The sequence below is a fragment of the Loxodonta africana genome, unplaced genomic scaffold (genome assembly GCF_030014295.1).
Source record: "Loxodonta africana isolate mLoxAfr1 unplaced genomic scaffold, mLoxAfr1.hap2 scaffold_261, whole genome shotgun sequence".
Classification (NCBI taxonomy): Eukaryota; Metazoa; Chordata; class Mammalia; order Proboscidea; family Elephantidae; genus Loxodonta; species Loxodonta africana.
This window is the reverse complement of record NW_026974985.1, coordinates 201,328-217,682: the sequence shown is the minus strand read 5'-3', so window position 1 is coordinate 217,682 and position 16,355 is coordinate 201,328. Positions and strand designations below refer to the sequence as shown.

At 40.2% G+C, this 16,355-nt stretch overlaps 1 pseudogene; it reads right to left on the bottom strand.

The window, feature by feature from the left end:
- Positions 1–12,477: 12,477 nt before the first annotated feature.
- On the bottom strand, positions 12,478–15,991 carry LOC135229342 (CCR4-NOT transcription complex subunit 11-like; annotated as a pseudogene).
- Positions 15,992–16,355: the final 364 nt, after the last annotated feature.

Below are 16,355 nucleotides of genomic sequence, written 5' to 3'. Positions count from 1 at the left end.
CCCTAACCCAGGGAGTTGGAGTAGTATCTCCCCATGTGGGACCATCAAGCTAATGGCAAATCTCCATCACAGGGCAAGTTCTGCTTTGAAGTCAGTAAAAGTGAAGTTGTTTCCACAGTAAAGGGAGAAAACGCTGATTTCATGGAATCAAAGAGAAACTCTAAACATCAGCATCTTAGCCATTGCAGCAGTGAGCATATTTGCTGGTCCAAGAGACACAGAAGTGGAAAGAAATGACCAGGGGAAGGAAAAAATGATGGTTGAAAATAAAGCAATACTTTCTATGTTTAATATTCCACGGAAATATAAACATTAGACATAAAAGGTAGTTTTAGGAAACTGGGTGAAAATGTGAACATGTCTGAGATGTCATTAGGAAGGGGGAATGAAGTCACAGGGAAATACTATCCCTTAATTCAGCCTGGAATTTCCTATTTCAGCCTCATTTTTTAGAAAACTCCCATAATTTCTGGGCCTACTGGATTTTTCAACTACTCACTGTAAGCCATAGCACCTACTGCTCCATCCCTGCACCAGCAGAATCCCCTAGGTCCCTGGTTCTGTACCTTGCGCACCACTTCCCCATTGAACTCCCTCCCCGACAATCAGCACCTGACACCCAACACCTACGGGTACAACTGCGCTTACATCACCACAGCTGCGTTACTGCTTTATCCTCTAGGCCCTAGGCTCCTGCTGCAATCTTTTGCACTTGCTTTGTACGCATTTATATTTTCCGTGCTTATCTTGATAAAGAAAATTCAGAAAAGTTATGTTTTCATTTCCCCCCATATCCAACACCCAAAACAATGTCTTGCAAATTACAACTGTCCAATAAATTCTCACACGATTGACAACTGAATGAATGAATAAGTATATGAATGAAGAGTTAAGGGCGTCTGGGAAATTACAGATCTGTTTTAAAATCCTATATTCAATTCTTTTTTGCTGTGCAAAGTCGAGCAAATTTCTTAACTTCTCTAAGGTTTAGTTTGCTTTTCCGAAAAAGAAACGTCCCTGTGTGGATCAAATGGTTTGTGCTTGACTCCTAACCTAAAGGTAGGAAGTAGAAACTCACCCAGGGGTACCGTGAAAGAAAGGTCTGGTGATCTGCTTCCGTTAACATTACAGCAACAAAAACCATATGGAGCAGAACACTCCGTCATACGTGGGGTCACCATGAGTCGGCATCAACTCGATGGCAACAGGCTTTATGATTTTCTGAAGAATGGGAAATCTAATAAACTGAATTAATTGTGATATTGGATGGTTAAATATTAAGATGTCTGTAAAGAACAGAATCTGAGACATTAAAGGTTTGATGTTATTATTCTGTCTTAGAAAATTAATACTCTGGAAGGTTAATAATCTAACGAGGTAGTGAGTGAGGCATGACCATGGTGACAAGTGATGAGGCCCACATCACCAAAAATCAAACCTCAGAACACACCCCCAGCCTATTTTGGGGTTATTCTCCAGTTCTTTAAAGGAATATTTAGCTTTTTCATTTAGATACTAACTTGAATCTCATATACTCTGGATCATCCCAATGGGAACTATGGAATTCAGTCTTGCCATTTCATTTCACTGCCTACATTTATGTCTGTGCTTATAATCATGTTTACTTGAAATTTCATTACTTTTACTTGAGAAAACAAAATAGAAAAGAGGTCAATGCAATACTATGAGTGATGTTCTTACCAAGTGAAAGTGAGATGAACTTACAGAGCAAATGAAGATTTTATTTTTTGCAAATGAAAATTGCAGAGAGATGCACATAAAGGCAGGTAGAGGGGAAACTGAGTCAGGGGACACAGGAGACATCTACAGCTAGCAGGCACTCCTGTGTCCCCGCACCATCATCTTCGTGTCAGAAAACAGCACCATCAGTCATGAGTGTTCATTTAAATTTCACTAGTTATACTAAATGCCTATTATAGAGTAGGTACTCTGCTCAACTCTGGGAATCTAAAGGTAAATGAGACTCAGTTCAAGTCTCCTCCAAACACAGTGTAGCCATAGGTGGACATGAAAGGCTTTCCATAAAAACCAGTTCTACTTGCACAGCAATTTAAAAGGCTGAAGAATATCAAACTAAGCTGGCAATGCAACTTTTACAACATCTCATGCCGACAATGATATCACTAGAGGAGGAAACCCATTGCCGCCGAGTCGATTCTGACACACAGTGACCCTATAGAACAGAATAGAACTCCCCCATAGGGTTTTCCAGGAGCACCTGGTGGATTCAAACAGCCAACCTTTTGGTTAGCAGCCGAAGCTCCTAACCACTACCCAAACAGAGCTTCCAGAGGAAGAAACAGCACTTATGATATGCACAACCCTACACTTCGATCAGCATCTCGATCCAGAGCTTAGCGTTCCAGGCTACAAGGAACAAGTGCAGGAATCTGGCTTCCATGGGAGGCTGGAGTCTGTAGAGCACCACACTGTCTGCTCTGGCGTTCCCTAGAAAAGGCTGGGAGAAAATAGACAAAAGAGATCACTGTATTTGCAGAATATCCTCTTCACACTGTCACCTCTCACGACACTGAGCAATGCGTGGTTCATTTTGTTAACATGCAAAGTGCTGCCTTCTTTAACAAAACTGCTGGTGTTTAACAGAGATGTGACAAGTTACCCTTAATTCAGGGATTAGCTACCATTGTCTAAGCTTCCTTATTTCCAAGGTAGTTTAAATTTCATGGAGCCCCTGGGTCGTGCAAACAATTAACAGGTCCACATGATCAGCTACTAACTGAAAAATCAGAAATTGGAGTCCACCAGAGGCACCTGGGAAGAAAGGCCTGGAGATCTACTTCCAAAACATCAGCTAATGAAAACTCTATGGAGCACAGTTTTGCTTTGACACTGGGGTTGCCATCAGTTGGAGTCAACTGGAGTAACTGGTTAAATTTCATTGGTACCATTAAACCAGCATCAAAAACCTAAATTGCTTAGAACCGAAAACAAAAACAAATCATAGGTACCCTATAGAACAGAGTAGAACTAACTGCCCAATAGGGTTTCCAAGGATCAGCCAGTCGATTTGAACTGCCGACCTTCTTGTTTAGTGGAACACCAAAAATTAGTATAATGGAATATATTTATTGTGAGTACCTAAGATTTGATTCAGGTAGTGCCACCTGAACATGTTGGGAAGGCATTCCAAAGAGGGGACAGTGAAAACAGATTATATAGGTCATCATTAGGTTAATTTCTCAGAAGATAAGATCAAAGCACAGCGTAGATTACAGAAACAGTCACCAAGACATGCTATACATCCTAAAACAGTCTTTAGTCAGATGCTGGAGTTTCTGCTTCTGAAGTTGGCTGCATGTAGGTAATTTTCCAAAGGAATCCAATGCCCAAGGCCAAACTTCTCTGCTAAGCTGTTCCTACTAAGCTATTATTTGACCTGAAGGTGACTCCAGGGAACCAACTCCGTCAAGGTTCAAAAGGACGCCTAAGGTTGGCTGGCCTGTGTGGGTCACTCCAATTCCATGAACACAAAAACCTGGATTCCAGGAAAATCAAAGTTATTTTGCCATTAGCTATATACATGGTACCCTCAAAAGGCTTGCTTTTAGAAAGCAAACAAAAACTAAATTATTTTTTCCTAATCTCAGATTAATCAGGATACTCCCATGTAATCACACCATTAAGTATAATTAATCAGAATAGTAACTTGCAAAAAACATGCAGTAATGTAACAGACAGGGTTAAACCGTTCCCACTCCTCCCACGACCCCCTCTCCCAGACCTGCGAGTTCCTGGTAAGACATTCTGTGTAACAACACAAGGTCATCTTACTGCTTCTCTGCTCAACATCAGCTTCACTACTCACTCACCAGCAGCTCCCCCCATTCACACATGAGCGATATGCCAGAAAGCTGTCCTTAGATAAACTTCATGTGTCATAACCTCAACATGTCATATTGCACCCCCACTGCACCCCCATACATGCTAATTAGTTCTGGAAATTGCCCGCTATTTCCAAAAACTTCATGAATTATGCATAAGAGTTCCCTATCCTGAATCCTATAACTGCCCTTAAATCCCCAACAACAGGGAGCTTGATTTGAGGCTTAGACTCTAAGCTGCTTGCTTGACTTGCTTGTAATAAAGTCCCCTTTCTCTTTCGCAAAGGCCTGGTTTCTGTCAATTGACTCGAGGGGTCACACCAGGCAGGACCCATTCCCATCAGGTTACAGTAAGAACCCTAGACCCTAGAATTTGAGAGCTAGAGGGACATGAAAAGTGTTGTAGTTCAAAACAACTTATAAACGCAAAACCAAAATCTAGGCAGGTAAAAGATTCTCTGAAGAGGTAGGTAAGGCAGCACTTAGCACAGCCAGGACTAGATTTCAATCTCAGTGTTTTTGAATCAGTCAGTCCCCACAAACAAGGCTGCTCCCAGCAAGGCCCGTCTCATGCAGCACCTAAGAACTAAAGGTACCTGCAGGTAGCTTCTGGAGAAATCAAGGATAACACGACCACATTACCTGCCTCAGAGGGAGGAATGCGTTTCCCAGCAGTCTCTGGGCTCTAACTACACAAGGGCATAATGAGAGCAAAGGAAGTTTTTTACATGATTTTTGCATCCATTTTCTGTTGATATTTTTGCGTAAGGGAATTTTAAAACAAGATACCTGAGAAGATCTGAAGTGTCTGATTTGAGGTTTGGGCGCTCCTCCTCTGTGGCTAGTACCACGTCCACCCTAGGAACAGCCATTTTCCCTATGGTTTCTAAGAGAGGAATGTCCGGTAATCATGAGGTAACTACACTGTGACCTCCCCGCCCCCATCACAGGCCCTTATAATCAACACACTATAACTAATCAAAGAAAGAGGCTTATATCCTTTCAAGGCAATCGCCTTATGAGCTTGCACTACAGGAAGTCTTGCCTTAGGAGTTCCTGCCACCAGAAGTCCTGTCTTAACAGTTCCTGACACAGGAAGTCCCACCTTAAAATAATCTTCTACCAATCAAGTAACACCTTGGGATGATATAAGCCTGTAATGACCAATCAAGTGATGCCTTTCAATGATTTAAGTTTGTGAATAACAATCAAGTACTGTACTCAGGACCTTTTTTCCCCACTTATAAAATGTTACTGTTTAGTCACCATATTGGATTATTGAATTCCACATCACGGAGTTCAGTCTATTCCCAGCTAGAGCTGTCTCTTTTCTTTCAGTAAATCTCTCAATTTTACATTAATCAGAGATGAATAGTTACTCTAGGATATTTTTTAAAGAACAATTAGCATGTATGCCAAGAAAGGGTAGAAATTACCGTATGCACAGGTTCACATAGATCTCTCACTGATGACTTGATTAGTAAATAAGATAAAACTATATGCTCCTTCAGAAGTGACAATGTTGAACTTCACCTGAGCCTGTGATCCCAGAAAAATCCTTCCACCTTTGGTGTTCCTGGATATGGCTTCCTACAAAGACCCACCATTTGACTTAAATGACACTCACAGATGGCCCCCATGTTTATCTATGACAAGGCCAGGTACAGACCTTCAAAGTCCCACTCGTAGGCTCATAATTGATTGGCTGAACTGCCTATCCCCACTGATCAATTACAATAAAATGTTTGCTAACCAAACTTTAGCTACGCTTCTCTCCTTCCCCCAGATCCCTGAAGTTTGGGCCACCTCAGCCTGAGCCAGCATACAGCCCCTCCTGACACCAGGCTGGCCTCAAGGTAACACATTACCTGATGACAGCACCCTCCTCATCCCACTTTCACACACCTGATTTTTTCTAGACTTTTCTACTTCTCTCTATGTATAAAAGAAAAACCCCTTTTGCTAACTGGAGTCCCTGGGTGGTGCAAATGGATAGCTTGGCTGCTAACCAAAAGGTTGCAGGTTTGAGCCCACCCAGAAGCACCTCAGAAGAAAGGCCAAATGATTGACTTCTGAAAAATCAGCCACTGAAAACTCTGTGGAGCATAGTTCTACTCTGACAAACATGGGATCACCGTGGGTTGGAATTGACTCGTGGGCAACTGATTTGGCTTTTGCTTAACTCTTGAGAAGCTTCCTGAAGTAAGTCTCAGAGTGTTTTCTTTTCCTTGTTGCAATAGACCCACTTCCCCTATTGCAATAGTACCTATTTCTGCTTTGAAATTATACTTTTGAATAAAGCCTCTCCTTACTATGTCAGGATTTCTTTTTTATTTGACAGAGGGAAGGGAAAACTTAGAAAATACAGCATCAACATTAACACACAGGGTCTATTCCTAATAAGCCTTTTCTGCGAACTTGGCAAATCTCTCTGTACTAGTGATTCTGAAGATATTCTGTGCATTTTACATAAAAAGGTGAGTAAGTATTAAAAATAACAAAAATTCAACAAAATGTGAATATAAGGTTTATTGTGAGCAGTTATTGTATATGCACACAGGGAGACCATTTTTTGCTTTAGTTTCTTTTTTAAAATTTTTATTGTGCTTTAAGCGAAATTTTACAGATGAAGTCAGTCTCTCATATAAAAATTTATATACACCTTGTTGTATTTCCATGTATATTCAGCCAGCTTCTGTCCCCCTCTGCTTTCTCATCTCCCCTCCAGACGGGAGCTGCCGACATATCTCATGTGTCTACCTGATCCAAGAAGCCCACTCCTCACCAGTACGATTTTCTATCTTATACTCCAGTCCAATCCCTGTCTGAAGAGTTGGCTTTGGGAATGGTTCCAGCCTTGGGCTAACAGAAGGTCTGGGGATCATGAACTCCGGGGTCCTTCTAGTCTCAGTCAGATTATTAAGTCTGGTCTTTATATGAGAATTTAAGGTCTGCATCCCACTGCTCTCCTGCTCCTTCAAGGGCTCTCTGTTGTGCTCCCTGCCAGGGCAGTCATCGGTTGTGGCCAAGCACCATCTAGTTCTTCTGGTCTCAGGCTGAGGTAGTCTCTGATTTATATGGCCCTTTCTGTCTCTTGAGCTCATAATTACCTGGTGTCCTTGGCATTCTTCATTGTCCTTTGCTCCAGGTGGGTTGAGACAAACTGATGCATCTTAGATGGCCACTTGCTAGCATTTAAGACCCCAGACGCCGCTCTCCAAAGTGGGGTGCAGAATGTTTTCTTAATAGATTTTATTATGCCAATTGACCTAGATGTCCTCTGAAACCATGGTCCCCAAACTCCTGCCCCTGCTACCGTGGTGTTCAAAGCCTTCGGTTTCTTCAGAAAACTTCCTTGCTTTTGGTTTAGCCCAGTTGTGCTGGCCTCTCCTGTATTGTGTGTTGTCTTTCCCTTCACCTAAAACAGTTCTTGTGTACTATCTACTTAGTGAATACCTCTTTCCTTCCCTCCCTCTACACTCTCATAACCATCAAAAAATATTTTCTTCTCTGTTTAAATGATTTCTTGAGTTCTTACAATAGTGGTCTCATACACTATTTGTTCTTTTGCAACTGACTAATTTCACTCAGCTTAATGCCTTCCAGGTTCTTCCATGTTATGAAACGTTTCACAGATTCATCATTGTTCTTTATCAATGTGTTGTATTCCATTGTGTGAATATACCATAATTGATTTGTCCATTATCTGTTGATAGGCACGTTGGTTGCTTCTGTCTTTTGCTATTGTAAACAGGGCTTCAATGAACTTGGGTGTGCATATATCTGTTTTTGTAAAGGCTCTTATTTCTCTAGGATATATTCCAAGGAGTGGGATTGCTGGATTGTATGGCAGTTCTATTTCTAGCTTTTTAAGGAACCGCCAAATCGGTTTCCAAAATGGTTCTACTATTTTACATTCCTACCAGCAGTGTATAAGTGTTCCAGTCTCTCCATAACCTCTCCAACATTTATTATTTTGTGTTTTTGGATTAATGTTGTCCTTGTTGGAGTGAGATGGAATCTCATTGTACTTTTGATTTGCATTTCTCTAATGGCTAATGATTGTGAGCATCTCCCCATGTACGCATTAGCTACCCTAGTGTCTTCTTTAGTGAAGCTCCTGCTCATATCCTTTGCCCATGTTTTAATTGGGTTAATTGTCTTTTTGTTTTTGAGATTTTGTAGTATCATGTAGAATTTACAGATCAGATGCTGATCAGAAATGTCATAGCGAAAAACTTTTTCCCAGTCTCTAGATAATCTCCTTGCTGTTTTGGTGAAGTCTTTGGATGAGACTAGGTGTTTGATTTTTAGGCTCCCAGTTATCTAGTTTCTCTTCTGGTGTTTGTGCATTGTTAGTCATATTTTGTATGCTGTTTATGCTATGTATTAAGGCTCCTAATGTTGTCCCTATTTTTTCTTCCATGGTTTTTATCATTTTAGATTTTATATTTACATCTTTGATCCATTTTGAATTAGTTTTTGTGTACGGTGTGAGGTATGTGTTATGTGTCTTTTTTTGCTGATGGATATCCAGTTATGCCAGCACCATTTGTTAAACAGACTGTCTTTCCCCCATTTAACTGACTTTGGGCCTTTGTCAAATATCAGCTGCTCATATATGGATGCATTTATGTCTGGTTTCTCCATTCTGTTCCATTGGTCTATGTATCTGTTGTTGTACCAGTAATAGGCTGTTCTGACTACTGTGGCGGTATAATAGGTTCTAAAATCAGGTAGTACGAGGCCTCCCACTTTATTCTTCTTTTTCAGTAATGCTGTACTTATCTGGGGCCTCTCTCCCTTCCATATGAAGTTGGTGATTTGTTTCTCCATCTCATTAAGAAACGTCATTGGAATTTGGATCAGAATTGCGTTGTATCTATAGATCGCTTTTGGCAGAACAGACATTTCTACAATGTTGAGTCTTCCTATCCATGAGCAAGGTATGTTTTTCTACTTATGTAGGTCTCTTGGTTTCTTACAGTAGTGTCTTGTAGTTATCTTTGTGTAGGTCTTTTACATCTCTGGTAAGAGTTATTCCTAAGTCTTTTGTCTTCTTGGGGGCTACTGTAAATGGTATTGATTTGGTGATTTCCTCTTCAGTGTTCTTTTTGTGTTGGTATAGAGCAATCTAACTGATTTTTGTATGTTTATCTTCTACCCTCATACCCTGCTAAACTCTTCTATTAGTTTCAGTAGTTTTCTTGAAGATTCTTTAGGGTTTTCTGTATATAAGATCATGTCATCTGCAAATAGAGATACTTTCACTACTTCCCTACCAATCTGGATGTGCTTTATTTCTTTATCTAGCCTAATTGTTCTGGTATAGGGATACCATTTTGATTCCAGAAAAAACAGTGGTACAAAGAAGCTAGATACAATGAGGCTAAAAAAGAAAAGAGGAGGAGGAAATTTAGAAGATCAACCATTGGCTAATCTTAATATGAGTGACTGAACCCTTCCCTCCCTCTTTTATTGAGATCAACTGACATCAGGTAAGAAGGCTGTCTCTGGCCCTCCACCCAAAGATATCTTTTGAAAGTCACATTCAGCAAGCCAGGCTTTGAACAGGAAAGAAAAGACTAGCAACTTTGGGTTAAAGAAGAGTAGCTGGCATGATCAATCCTGGTCAGGAACTTTCTTATAGTGAGTATTTAGTTTTGTGCATTAGAAAATCCTAAAAATCAATATATCTACTCTCAGTTTCTCTCTTTGACAGTAGATTTCATGGAACAACAGTTTCCTAATAGGTCAAATGTTTGAAAACTGCAATTGTTCCTTATGATTTCAGACTCAAAGGCCCAAGTTTCTGCCCTTGAAGCTTTATATTTCCCTTTTTTTTGAATCACTGCAACATAGTCCTAATCTGATTTATCATCCTGTTTTCACCAGATGCTGCAGAAAAGTTATAACACCACAAACTGTAATGTTGCTTTTTAAGAGACAAATCCAGTCCCATCCAAGGGACCTATCAGTTTATGTTCTGAAAACAAGACCTAAGGGCTCTAAGTTCTTTTTGAAATCTACTGAAAAGAGTTAAAATTATCTTAATTCTATGCAAAAATATAATGCAGTGTTTTGGGGGTGATTTACCAAATTCTGTGCATCTTAAGCTCGCAAATTAAGCTACATGACCCAGAAAGTGGAATACAGAGCCTCCATTATTTAACAGTAATTAAATCAGGGAGCATAGAGAGTTGCTGCCTTCTAAGCTCCTCTTTCAGTGGAATGACTGACTCTCCTCGATGCCTGGGGCCTGCAAAAGGTACAAATACATGGAATAGACCAGATATAAGAAAGACGTGAGTAATTAATTCAGTCAAGAATGACATTTGCCTAGTTATTTTTATTTTGCTTTTTAAACATTGCATCATGCTTAATAACTGTAGGGGTGAATACAAACCAAAAACAAGGAAAAAAACAAAAAACAGACACATATATTTCTGCCCACCCTTGTGCAAAAAGAAAAAGAGTACCAGTCTCTCTTTTTTCTTTTCTTTTTTTTCTAACAGCATTTCTTTAGAGTGCTTGCAAGTTGAAATTCTTAGCGACCCTATAAGGACAGAGTAGAACTGCCCCAAAGGGTTTTCAAGGAGTGGCTTGTGGCTTTGAACTGCCAAGGACATTTTGGTTCTCTGCCAAGCTCTTAACCACTTCACCACCAGGGCTCCTTTGAAATGCATATATATTCTTTTAAAGGACTAAATAAACTTGCCAATTTTACAACCCAGGAAGGTTTTCTCAAGAACCTAGGATCCATCTCTTTGAAATGTAAATAACAGAAAGATAGCACCCCTCTCTGCATGGAAGTTTAAGGTAGGTACCAGTTCCTGTCAAGTCAGTTTGGAACTGGTGGTAGACTGGTTAAGAGCTTGGTTGCTAACCAAAAGTTCAGCAGTTCGAATCTACCAGCTGCTCCTTGGAAACCCTATGAGGTAGTTCTACAAACCACAGTTTCTGCAGTAATCAGCCCTCAAATGGTTAGGACTTGGTCAATAACTGCCAGCTTCCTTAATTTTTTGCCTTCACTCCCAACTTGGGATCAGAGAAACATACTCCCCTGACCAATTATGTAGGTTGCCCCGCTTCTCTTTAGTCTTCCTCCAACTTCCCATGCCAACAATGTCCAATAAGAGCACACCCTATGCAGCCTTTTTTTCCCACTATTAAACTTTCCCTCTCCACTGCCTGCCTTTGAGTCTCTGTAAAATACACGTGATGGTGGCTGACTCCTTTGTCATAGCCAGCTTCGAATAAAGTGCTTTTGCTTGTTCTCACTTGAGTGGCCTTTGTTTATTTTCACAAATGAAAATACTATAGAAAACTCAAATACCTTGGTGAGTTCAGTCAATTATAATGCCACTGTATTTCTCAGATTTGGTAACATTTCCTCTCTTGCTAGCAAACGAAATGCCAGCTCTGAATCATTTAATCTTTTCTGTCTTTTTCAGCTACAATGTAATCTTTACCTGCATCAGTGCCATTTTGCAAATGCTAACAATTGCTATGCCAATTGCAGGTGAAACATTTACCTCCCCTGCATGCTTCAAAAGAGAAATTCAGAATGTCTGTCCACAACCTTTAAGCTGGACATTGAGGCTGACCTGGGTAAAGAAGCCAAATCCCAGCTCTACCACTTCCCAGCATGTGGTCTTAGCTGTTACACTCTGCTGTAAGCTGCAGGTTGTTCATCTATAAATCTGGTTTAGTAAACCCTAACTCTAAAGGCTGGAGTAATAATTAAGTGAGATAATACATAAAAACAGTCAGCCCATCACCCACCTCCATGTAAGCATACTGCAATTGGTGCCTTCCCAGGTTGTACCTATGGTTGCAGTTGATGTTTTAATTACTGTCTTAGGCTGGGTTTTCTAGAGAATCAAAACCAGTAAAGCTTACAAATATATATAGAGAGGAAAATTTACATCAAGGAAATGGCTCACATGTTTATAGAAGCTGGAACATTCCAAGTTCATGGGTCAGGATAGAGGCTTGGTTCTCCTGATTCAGGGAGCTACAGGGGCTGGAGAACCCAAGTTTGGCAGGACAGAGAGCAGAGCTCTTGTTCACAGGCTGTACAGATTGATGGACTCCAAGATCAGCAGGGAGGACCAAAGGTAAGCTGCTAGCTTGAGCACGAAGAACTGGAAGTCAGACGAACAGGAGCCAGCTGCAGGATATAAAGCCAGCAGAAGACCAGGAATCTTGCCAGAATGTCCAGTTCTATTCAATGCAGTCCACCTGACCAACCTTTTACTCACAGCAGATCCTATTATGGAGGTGTTCACATTATGTCAGATCTCATTGTGGAAGTGATCACATCATAATACGACTGCCAAACTACATCACAACTGCCAAACCACTGAGAATCATGGCCCAGCCAAGTTGATACACAACCTTGACCATCATAGTTACTGCAGTTAGCAGGGAAGGTATCTGTCAGGGACAACTCATCCGCCAGACTCTGAATCCTATTATTTATAATCCATGACATGTTCAATGCCCAAGACAACCAAGCAAACAGTCAAGAGAAGAACAGCAGCTCCTACACGCTCTTTGGTCCCCAAAGAATAATTCATCCTACTAGAACTAGAGTCAATATTTATTCAACTGTAGGTGACACATTTTGTAAACCTCAGTATGAATTACATAATAAAAGTTTTCCAAGGAAATCTACCTATAATTGTTCTATTTTCTTTATATTTATTCTTTTCCTTTCTGAATTAATTTACTTTTGAATACAAACTCTGGAAAGTATACTTATGATTGAAAGGGTCTAGTTTAATGGAATTAATGTAAAAGAATTAAAATTAAGAAGTTTAAATATGCATAATCTATTTTAATAATATAGCAATAGTAAAGCATTAAAACACATTCTTTACAACTTCTGAGATCTTTACACTAAGCAAAAAAAATCATGACATGGTATTGTTTGTTGCCATTGAGTTGATTCTGACTCATGTCTACCTCCTGTGTGCAGAGCAGAGGTTTTCAAGGCTGTGGTCTTTTCAAAACAGATTTCCAGGCCAAAGCTTTCTGAATACGTTCAAACCCCTAATCTTTCGGGTAGTAGTCTAGCACTCAACCTTTTGCACTACCCAGAGACCTGTTCCTGACATATAGTTTTATATACGTTCAGATGATTGACTACATTACTCATACTCATTGCTGTTGAGTAAATTGCGACTCATAGCTACCCTATAGGACAGAGTAGAACTGCCCCATAGGGTTTCCAAGGCTGCAAATATTTACAGAAGCAGACTGCCACATCTTTCTCTTGTGGAGAGGCTGGTGGGTTCGCCTGGTGAGTTCCAACTGCTGACCCTTTGGTTACCAACCAAGCGCTTTAACCACTGTACCACAAGCGCTCCATATATATATATGAGGTTTTATATATATATATATATATACACACACACTTATTTTTTCATTAAAAAAAGAACTTCAGTGTAAGGCACTGTTGTCCAAGAGTTAAATGAAGAGTAAAAGTCCACACGATACCACCTCACTATAATGTTTCTCAAACACATCATTTACCCTTCCACAGACATGAGGGTAATAATAGCACCCACTCAGGAAGCTATTTGAAATGGTATTCCTCTCAAAGCACTAACTGGTGTTTTTCCTTAAAAAAAAACAAATAAAAAATAAAACTTAAAAAAAGATTATGTTATACTAACAATAATTACAGAAGAACTAGTCTTGAGAGAGGGGGAGAAAAAACAAACAGAAAACTGTACCAGCTATTCCAGCCTAGAAAAAGCTTTCTAGTAGTTCCCAAGTTTTTGTAAGAGTCCCAAGGAATACATTTCCTCTGTTGTCTAGTAATCCCCACGATAAGAAGGGATAAATTTAGAAGTGTGCCCTTGGTTCAGATGGTGTTTAATGAGAAGTTAAGAGCTACCTGTGCAACTGGGCTCAAGAACCAGATTTCTCTTGGTCCTCTGAGGATTCAAAATACTCACCTAACGTCACATCAAGGACAGGATCACAAATTTTTAAGACTATCTTAATTTACTATCATGAAATACATTAGCACTGAAACCTCAGGAAAACTGGATTCATGAATTATCAGAAGTCTGCAACGTGGCTTTTAAACAAAAACAGGCACTTTGCTCTTTAGTGCTTATCTGCTCTTTTGCAATAATAGTTTTCTGGGATAACCGATCCTCCCATGGATAGCAAGACACCTAAAAGACACATTTTTTTCAATTTCTTACCAAAAGTTCATCTAAAGGTAAAAAGTCATCCAGGAAAGTAAAACTTTAAGTAGATAAAGTATTGTTTATATGCACTACACCACGCAATCCACTCAGGGTTTTAACAGTTTTAAAAATTAAACCACGGTACGGGTGAACAATGACTGGTGTAGTTTCGATGAGGTATTACTTTGACATTTTAGTCTCAGAAGGGGTTTCCCCAGTATCCAACGTCTTCAACAACCAGAAAAGATCAGCAGCTTCTCATATCCTAAGGAGTTCAATACAGAATGCCTGAACTTCTATAAACAAGTCCTGCACATTAATAATTTCGTTACAGATCAAGGATTGGAGGAAGACACAGACAAGGTGCACCAAATGACCCTTAAATTGTTCACAAGTAGAGATGCAATTGGATATATAAAGGTGGATAAATTCAAGAGGTAGATCAACAGCTGTAGTTAACTGATTTACAACTTCCATTGAATGTAAGGACATGTCGATATTGACCAGCACTTAAAAATACTCGGTTATCTGGTTCAACTGCATTAATTTCAGCAACATTTCTATAGCAGCTAGAGACTTGTTTTCCACGAGATCAGGAGGATTGGCTGGAGTCAGGCCAATATGATAAACAAGTTTTGCATTTTTTTTCAACTCACCAAGGAATGTGTTTGTTGAGGAGAAGATAAGGGGTATTTGAAGGCTTTGGCCATTATCTGCTTCATCTCTATACCAGTGCTATTCTTAACAGACATTGACTTATCCCACTGAATTGCATGGTCGGTCTCCGTTGGATTTAGCCATGCCAACTCATCCTCACAAACATGGAGTGGAGGTGTTAGAAAAACGCTAGCCGAAAATGGCTTTCAATAGGTGGTTTTGGTCCACTGACTAAAGCTTCTGTGTTTTGAGAGGCAACCAAACTGTCAAATCCAAAAATGGAAGAATTGAGGTCTGGGTCACTGAGAATGCTAGGGAAGCTAGCTTTACTCTGCGTTGGCAATTCTGACTGGCACTCAGCTAAGGCTACTTGAAGCCCACTTATGTCCACACACTGACCCCTGTTTCCAACACCCATGAAAGCAATCTGGCGAGGTGCTTTTAGAAGAGTTCCCTTGATGGTTCCAGCATTAGCCGGGAAAGAAAAAACTGTTCTGTTGGAGTTATAGGAGGTAAAAATCCTGAGAGTCGTGGTCAGTCTGGCTCCTGGCCACCACGCGCAGGCTTCACAGGGTTGAACAGGTGCCTGAAACTGGTAACAAAGGGGTTGGCTGCAAGCAGATTGAAGTTGTCAAGGATTTCATTTTACTTGGATCCGCAATCAACGGCCATGGAAGCAGCAGTCAGGAAATCAAAAGACACTGGGCAAATCTGCTGCAAAGACCTCTTTAAGTGTCGAAAACAAAGATGTCACTTTGAAGACTAAGGTGCACCTGACGCAAGCCATGGTATTTTCAATCACATCGTATGCACACAAAAGCTGGATGATGAATAAGGAAGGCCGAAGAATTGATGCCTTTGAATTGTGGTGTTGGTGAAGAATATTGAATATACCGTGGACTGCCAAAAGAACAAACAAATCTGTCTTAGAAGAAGTACAACCGGAATGCTCCTTACAAGCAAGGATGGTGAGACTGTGTCTTACGTACTTTGGACATGTTATCAGGAGGGATCAGTCCCTGAAGAAGGACATCATGCTTGGCAAAGCACGGAGTCAGCAGAAAAGAGAAAGACCCTCAATGAGGTACACTGACACAGTGGCTGCAACAATGAGCTCAAGCATAACAACGACTGTTAAGGATGGCTCAGGCCCGGGCAGTGTTTCATTCTGTAGTGCATAGTGTTGCTATGAGTCAGAACTGATTCAATGAGACATTGCTGTTACCCTGTATTGGGCTTTGTTTTTTTTTTTTTTTGATCTTGCTTTGTTTTTTTGGATTTCTTTGTCTGGGTTGACTTCTGGTTGATTTGCCCAGTGTTCTAGTCTTGGGTTGATACCTGATATTATTGATTTTCTAACCAAAGAACTCCCTTTAGTATTTCTTGTAGTTTTGGTTTGGTTTTTACGAATTCCCTAAACTTCTGTTTATCTGGAAATGTCTGAATTTCACCTTCATATTTAAGAGACAGTTTTGATGTATATATGATTCTTGGCAGGCAATTTTTTTCCTTCAATTTTTTAAATATGTCATCCCGTTACCTTCTTGCCTGCATGGTTTCTGCTGAGTAGTCCGAGCTTATTCTTATTGGCTCTCCTTTGTAGGTGACTTTTCTTTTATCCCTTGCT